The sequence below is a fragment of the Dermacentor silvarum genome, chromosome 5 (genome assembly GCF_013339745.2).
Source record: "Dermacentor silvarum isolate Dsil-2018 chromosome 5, BIME_Dsil_1.4, whole genome shotgun sequence".
Lineage (NCBI taxonomy): Eukaryota > Metazoa > Arthropoda > Arachnida > Ixodida > Ixodidae > Dermacentor > Dermacentor silvarum.
The window spans coordinates 188,099,104-188,107,706 of NC_051158.1; the positions used below are offsets into that span (position 1 = coordinate 188,099,104).

Genomic DNA, 8,603 nt, shown 5'->3' on the forward strand with positions numbered 1-8,603 from the left:
ACTGGTGATTACGATACTCCCTAATGCGAAATTTGAGCACAGCTCTGTTCGTGTCTTTATTTCGCGATATATTGGCTGGCACAAACTATCTGTCTCGTGCGACATAATCTACGCTGTGCGGGCCCACCCGTGCGGTCATAACATGAAAGCCATCTGCAGTAGGGGCATAGTCCCCCCTATGGGCTGGGCTTTCGCGGCTTAGTTCGAGTTGATGCAAGCGCCGGCACGAAGGTCAAATGGCTCGCTGCTGCTGCTGCTGCTGCGCTTACTCGCTACAGCGTTTTGACAGCGAATTTCCGCGGTCATCGAGAGAGATGCGTTCATGTTTGCTTGTGCGCGCGTGACAGTGTGCTTGTTAATTTATTTAATGTACCTATGCTTGTAAGTTCATACGGCCTATAAAGCTACTATCCTTACTTCGTATAGCTGTCCACTAATTTGCTGTCGCAACCGATGCTTCGCCTTTCAGGCGAAACTGCGACTTTTTTACTTCTTTCACCAGATTCGACAGTTGTAATTTGATGGCTTGCATTGCTATTCCATATATTGCGAGAATGGAGGCATGTCCCGGCACCTTTACGCGGGCATTCACCTCTTCTGTCGTCCCTACTCATCTCCCTTTTCATTCACGACGATTGTCGTCGGTAGCCTTTGCCGCGGATAAGATTGCGGCGGTGGCGCTTCGCACTGCCGGTGGAGGTAGCCGCGGCCGGGAGAGCAAGCGCGTGGGAGATCTCTCCGGACAGTCCTGGGGACGTACGCGTTTTTCTCTCGTCCACCGGCCCCTTTGTTAGGGTCTCGGTCTTGAGCTCGGCGACTGCCGAGATCAAGAGCTACGGCGACTGCGTACCTCGTGTTGATCCTTTTCTGAACGCTAAGCCTAAGAGCGGTGCCTAGTGCTCACACATGGTCGTAGGTCCAAGCCGACAGAGATTGCCCGAGCTCCGGTGAGTGGACACCTAGGTTATCGCGAGAGCAAGCAGCATAGCAGTAGGGACACTTTTGCCTAGCGGCTTGTGGCGGGGAGCCATCCTCCCACTGCGACGTGCTAGCGGCACCGCTGTCTGTGTTTTTTGCCCTTGGCGCGGGAGCGCTTTGGGTCCCGTGCCGGCCCGGGAACGGATGTATGTGCTATGATGGGTGTAGCCGGAGACAAATTGACGGTTTCCTTATATCTGTAACATTGCAGGGCCAAGCCTCAAATTAAGTTGTCCCGCGCTGAAAGCTTGACACACTGGACACAAAGAACCATAGCCCGGAGCAAGATTTTTCGGCATTCCCACCGAACCGTTTTATTAGTGTTGCGGAGAGACAATTTGCAGAATCGTTTCATTTTCTCTTTCCATTCATGCAGCTAAGTGGCCGTCCTCGGCGAAATTATCCCCACTTGCAATTGGATGCTGTAAAGGATATATTCAGTCATTAAAGATTAAAAACAAATGAAACAGGAAAAATAAAGAACCAGACAATAGACATTGAGGCGCGAATGGCTTCACCCGCCACCGTCGTTCAACCGCTACTGAGGGAAGCTAAACTTAAGTATCCCACCAGCGCGCCGACAGAAGGTCCCATTCTTTGTGCAGCCAACTGCCCCGTTAGGCGGTGGTCCTTCCGGTCAGCCCAATAATGGATAGATCCAAAGAGAGTTTTTGCATTTGGCAATGGAACGGCAGGGGGTACTCTAACAAGAAAGCCCTTCTGCAACAGTTTTTCAGGTCTATGGCGGTCAAACCTCAGGTCATTGCTCCCCAGGAAACTAATCTTAGTCTCCGCTGCCTCGCTCCAGGGCTACAGAGCAGTGTCGGGCCGGCCCAGGGGCGAGGCATTTGTACCTTGATCAATAAAAGGCTTACTCATCTCACGCACGACCTCAAGCTGGGGAACGGTAGAATCGAATATGTCATGGTTGAGATCCTGCTCGACGCGCCGCAGCGGAATCAGCGCAGAAACAGCGTCTTCGTCCTCAATGTCTATAGCAACCCCAGGGACTCGCGCCAACAGTTCAAGACCATCCTCAAGAAAGCGACCGACCTGGCCGGCCCTCAATCCTTGGTCGTCGTCTGCGACTTCAACACCCCGTACCGCCTCTGGGGTTACGTCTACGACACTACCAAGGGGCGCAACCTGTAGCAAGACGCCAACGAGATGAACCTCACTCTGGTCACCGATAAAGCTTTTCCCACGCGCATCGGCAACTCCGTCAACCGGGACATGACACCCGACCTCGCCTTCGTCAAGAACGTTGAGGACGTGGGCTGCGAGAACACCGCCATGGAGTTTGGCAGCAACCACTACATTATCGAGACCCACTTCAAGGTGGCTCGGAGTAGGGTGAGGTAATTCACGCTCGTCGATTCGGACCATTTTCGCAATATTCGAGAAGAGCCCGGGCGAGCTAGAGCACCCACCAGCCTTGAATAATGGTGCGAATGCATCCGCAACGACGCTTCCGCGGCCACCAAGAAAGTGGAAACTGATCTCGACGTCGAGAGAATGGACAGCAGACTCACCCATCTGATCGAGGCCAAAAACGCCCTGCTCCGCCGATGGAAGGGTCAAAGACTCAATCGCCGACTCCAAAAGAAGATGTCGGAGCTCAACAAGGTAGTTGATGACCACTGCAAAGCGCTATGCCAGCAGCAGTGGGACGAGCTCTGTGAATCCATGGACAGTTGCGCAATGACAAGTCCTGGGGTATGCTGAAGCACCTTCTCGACGAAAGCGGCTCCAAGTGAAATCAGTAGCATACGTTGGCCCGGGTCCATCACGAAGCCACCAGGTCTCACACGGCCGATGTACTCGTCTCCAAGCTCATTCAGAAGTACCTGCCCGTCCGGCGCGACGGGGATCCAACTCCCGGACTACCGAGGCCTTCCTCGCTCCGAGCTGGACGAAGACTTCTCCGTTGCCGAAGCCAGACAGGCCATCTTCGCGCTCAACCGCAAGTCTGTGCCGGGTCCGGACGGAGTCACCAACAGAATGTTGAGAAACCTCAATTACCCGCCGATCATCATTCTGACCGACAAGATCAACGAGTCCTGGAAGAGCGGCATGGTTCCTGCAGAATGGAAGATGGCCTGCACGGTGCTCTTTCCCCAGCTCGGCAAGGCCACGAACATCGAGAACCTCAAGCCGATTTCTCTAAACTCCTGCGTCGACAAGGTCATGGAGCGCGTCGTCCTCAACAGGCTCACTGGGTACCTCAAAGACAACGATGTTTACACGTACACCATATGGGCTTCCGCGAAGGACTCTCGACGCAGGATGCTATAAAACTAATCAAGCATCAGATCATGGACGACCGTTCCTGAGACGCCAAGGCTTTGCTCGGTCTGGACCTCGAGAAGGCTTTCGACAACGTGCTCCACGCCTTCATCGTCAAGACCATTTCAGACCTGGGTATCGGTTCCAGATTTCCACGCTTTTCCATCGGTTCCAGATTTCGGGGGCTGTGGGCTGGTCAAGCTGCATGTGAGCAGCTTTTTTCCCTCCGTCCTCCCATCTAATATGTATGATGGCAAATAAACTTATTATTAGATTCCACAGCTACGTCAGCCCGTTTTCTAGCGGACAGGAAGGCCAAGCTTCGCACTGGAGATTTCCGCTCCGAGGATGGGCTCCTCGGAGGACGGGGCACTCCTCATGGCACCGTAATCTCCCCCACAGTATTTAACATCTGTATGATTGGTCTTTTCGAGAGGTTGGCACGCGTCGTGGACGTCAAGCACACCATCCACGCCGACGACATTACCATCTGGTGCGCCGGTGACTGCGAGGGCAGAGTGGAAGAAGCCATGCAGGAGGCGATCGACGTGATCGAGGAGTATCTCCGCCCCACTGGACTTTGGTGCTCCCCCGCCAAGTCAGAGCTTCTGCTTTACAGAAAAGGGGGGTAGACCCAAAGATTGGAAGCCAGTCTCCGAAAGCAGCATCAGTCTTTGCACTTGTCACGGAGGGGTGATACCCAGGGTCAACGTCATTCGGGTCCTGGGCATGTTTGTCGAATTCAACGGCGGGAACGGAACGGCTCTGCGCAAGATCATAGCAAAGACGGACAACGCTTTCCGCCTCGTTCGCAGAATCGCAAACAGACACCGAGGCATAAAGGAAACCAGTCTCCTCAGCCTGATCAACCCATTCGTATTATGCCATTTTACGTACACGATTTCTATGCACAACTGGCTCAGTGCGGAGCGAGACAAGCTCAACGCTCTCATCCGCAAAGTAGTCAAACGGGCTCTCGTTAAGACCCATACCGAAGATCTCCTCAAACTGGGGGTACACGACACCGCCGAGGAGATTGCTGAAGCCCAAGAACGCGCGCGACTCGCTCGCCTGACCACCACAGCGGCAGGTAAACGCATCCTCGAAGAGCTGGGTTACCCTCCTGCGGTATCCTCGAGGGTCAGTACCCCGATCCCTAGATGCATTCGAGACAAGTTCGAAGTGGCCCCCGTGCCTCGAAACGTCCATCCCGTCAACAACGAGGGCAGACGCAAGGCGAGAGCAGGAGTAATTCTCAAACAGATCAAGCAACAAGGCATCAGAGCAAGCTTCGTAGACGCCGCGGAGTACAGCGATGAGAATACCTTTGCCGTCGTCGCGGTCGACTCCAGCGGCAAGATTTCCAATAGCGCTTCAAATCGCACTTCAGACCCCGAAGTCGCCGAGCAAGCCGCCATCGCGCTCGCCCTGCTAGACGGTCGTGGGTCCGATATCTATAGCGATTCCAAAACGGCAGTTAGGGCTTTTCAGAAGGGTCGCATCGCCGAGCAAGCTGCTCGTCTTCTTAGCGTCTCCAGTCCGGATGCTCTCATGCATCAATCGATTCACTGGTTTCCCGCTCACGTAGGGTCGGTGAGAGGGTGCTACCCCGAACCTCAATGAGTCTGCTCACGATGCTGCCCGCGACCTCACGGACCGCGCTTTCTGTGTACGGAGAGCCGACAGCCCTGCCCCCTACGGCCACAGGGATGCTCCCGCTACTCACAACGAGGTCAAGAAATTCTTCTACATGTCTAGAAGGGTCTTTCCACCGCCTCACCCCAAATTGAATAGGGCGTAAGGTGGTTCTCTTATACTTTTACAGACAGGCACATATCCGTGTCTGGCCGTTCTGCACGTAGTTTACCCTGACGTATATCGCGACGACGCCTGCCCGTCCTGTAGCCAGACCTACACTCCAGCACACATGCTCTGTGAGTGCGGGTTGAGATACCCCAAGTTCAACAAGGAGGAGTGAGGCTCTCTTCTGCGTAGCCCCGCTCCAGATAAGCAAATCCTGGCTGTCCGGCATGCCTTCGAGCGGCCAGTCACGCGTGTATTCGCGGGCTTCTTTCACACTGGGAAAAACGCATTTATGTAGCACGTATTGAGCAACAGAGAGCTGTATCGGTAGTTTTTCATGTTGCTCTACAACTTTCTCATTGACACTTTGATAATTAGGACAGTGCTTCTCGAGTTAGATAATTAATTACAATTACCTAATTAAATCTCAGTAACAAAAAAGTTACTGTCGGCTACTCCAACTGTACTGGAAACAATACGCACTAGGTTTGCTTCGCGTAACACCGTTCCTCTTTTTTAAATCATGCTGCGTGATAGCTGGCACACCCATATATATATACCGGGTGTTCAAAATAAAGCTTTACGGAATTTCTAACAATCGCCTGTGGCAAGCAGCATAATTCTTATCTTTGAGCTGGGTTATGCGAAAATGCAGACATTAGTAGCACGAGAAATCGAAACACATATTCAAATAATTAAAAACGGTTGACTAATGAACTTCTTAGTTATTTATTTTATGACACATATTGGAATTTACGAATTGTAGCCGGTGAGTTTGCAGGACGCATTCACGGGAAATCATTTTCCTGGATGACACCAGTTTCGAGATATTTCCCAAGACGAAATACACGGGCGTTCCAGTTAGTTTTGTGCTTCAATGTATAAAACAGCATTTTTGTAAAAGTGTAAGTGGAACAACAGTGCATTTTTATGGCGAGTTTGATGGCTTATATCTCCAAACTGGTGTCATTCAGGAGCTTCATTCCAAGTGAATTCACCTGACAAGCTCACCGGCTACAATTCGTAAATTGCAACGTGTAGTAAAGTAAGTAACAAAGAAGTTAATTAGTGAATTTTACAGCGGACCTGTTAGAACCTCGCTATAATCGCTATAATAACCTATAATCGTTATAAAAACCTAGCAATAAGCAGCTCGCCCGCCGAGCCGCTTCAATGGAGAGGGGCCGGAATGCCAAGCGCGCGAAGGCAGCGTCGGAGACTGAGAAAGAGCGAGTGGTTTGGTTCGCAAAATGCTCGGACTTGTCGGCTTATAATTTATACCTGGCTTAACGATGAGTGTACACCTAATTATAATAATTAGCTAAATCAAAGGTTAACCATGTGAAACAAATACTTTACCAGGCTAAACCAAGCTTTCGCTTTGCATATCGTGGGTTAGCTGAGCTAAGCCGCAGCCATTTTTTTAACTAGGACAACAGGATAAGTCCAAGGGCTTGCTGAAGGCCTTATAACGCTACGCGCGAGCATGTCGTTGACTTCGTCTTCTATAACCTTGCGTTCAGCAGACGATACACGGTAAGGGTGGTGACGAATGATGCGGGATCCGTCTGTTTCAATGCGATGAGCAGCCATGGTTATTTGACCCAAGCCATCCGAACAAACGTGAAAGCGAATTTGGTGTTTCCTTAAGATGGTCAGCAAGGCATCAGTCTTGGTTGGGCTGAGAACTGAACTCACAGTGGCCCTGAGAGCACTGGGTAAATCGTCTGTGGGCGTATACAGTCTGCGAAGGACGAAACAGGTAAAGCAGTAACTACAGATACTGGTGCTACGTCGATAAGGACGGCAACAGTGTACCCCTGCAGCAGTAGAAGTGGCCCTGATGTCGTGTTGTAGGCAGTCAGACTGGCGCAGCCGCGTGAAAAACGCACTAGACCAGAGGCGATGGCGATTCCCCGAAAAATGCAGCGCTGATAAGGGGAAACCACTGCGTCGCCGTCGATATTTTCTCTTGATCTAACGGTAAAAATTCGGGCTTGGCCGGGTGGAAGAACAAAATCTGGCGCTGTGACAAGGTGGGGCGGCGAGGAATCGGCAGCGTGAGAGAGCTCGGTGTCCATAATATGTATAAGTGGTTCTCCGCACGAAATGACAGCAGATGCATCTGACAAGAAATCCCAGCCTAAGATGATTCGATGGGCGCACGACGAAAGCACAGTAAGCTGTATATGACGGCAAATTCCGTCGACGAGGACGCGAGCAGTACACTGTCCGGTAGTATAAATCGGACTGTCATGGGCGCCAGATAAGACCGGGCCAACATACGGAGTTAGCAATTTTTGTAGACGGAAGCATAGTTCGCGATGAATAACAAAGATGGCGACTCCAGTGTCTATAAGAGCGTCGACTGAAACACCCTCCACACAAACATTACCTTCTGTCACAACTAGGTCTAACACACTAGGCCATGAAAAAAATTCTACTAATACTTTACAAATAAGAATTGAGATTCCTTAAGGTGAGCTTCACTCCCGGGCGAGAAATGGAAGGCCCGATGTTCGAATGTATATTTATGGCGACATGTGAGACAGCACCCCGCCCGAAAACAAGGGGAAGCTCATCAAGCAGGTTGGAAGTGGCGGCGAAAGACCAATTTCAAGCGGGCGAGACGTTAAATACTACTGCTACTTAGCGCTGTCACAAGAGAATTATGCGTGTAACGTATATGCTAGTGATTGTGGCACCATGCTGCTGGCGCCGTTAGGACAAGCCGTAATGAGCCCCTGAAGTGCTTGTACGTCCTCTGAAGCTGTGCCCAAAGTTTCATGCAATCCACCCGGTCCTTGTCAACGATATCTATACACCGAAACAGAGGTTTGCTGAGCGTCACTGGCGTCAAGCACATCTATTGTAAGCGCGGATGCACCTGAGGCAAGCATTGGACGCGCCACCACGTGATCAAACATGATGGTGCCAACGATATCACCATGAAAACTGTATACAGGGACCTTGCTAAATAAACGGCAGCAACAGCGTATTTTCAGATGTATTTCACTTCATCAGGTGAACACAAGGCACGTACCTTTGCGTCTCGTAGTTGTTCGACGTGTACTTTGCCAGGCCCTTTGTGGTGGCCTAAAAGGGACGGTATCTCTGCGTGTAGGATTTTTGGGACTAATCGCTGGGTTTCCTGCGAGAACACAGGTGGGAATATTTCCCTGTAACTTGAAAAGAAGGCAAAATGCAGTAAAAACGACCAGCATGCTTAATCTGAGAATCTTTGCCATAGTTCATAGGCAGAAAAGTACGTTAGGTCACAGCTTGTGCGCTTATAGGTATGTTAGACAGTGGATAAAAAAATGAAATCAAACATTCACCTTTGTTCTCTCCACTGCTGTATTGTGAGTTGCCTGCTGCTTAGTACAAATATAGTCAGTGCGTGTGATAGCTTAAAACAAAAAAATCCATAATTTTTTTTCTTACTTTACTCTCTCTGTCGCAATACTGTCTGTGGTTTCTGCTGCTGAATGCAATGGTGTATTTATCGCGGTAGCGTTTATACAGACACTAGAGTC

The 8,603-nt window shown here is 50.8% G+C and overlaps 1 long non-coding RNA gene across 1 annotated transcript; it reads right to left on the bottom strand.

Moving 5' to 3' along the window:
* Positions 1–1,260: 1,260 nt before the first annotated feature.
* Positions 1,261–8,349, bottom strand: LOC125945260 (uncharacterized). Its single transcript, XR_007466757.1, has 2 exons — positions 8,111–8,349; positions 1,261–1,400 (listed from the first exon to the last, which is right to left on the bottom strand). It is a non-coding gene; the product is annotated as an uncharacterized LOC125945260 (long non-coding RNA).
* Between the last annotated feature and the right edge of the window lie 254 nt (positions 8,350–8,603).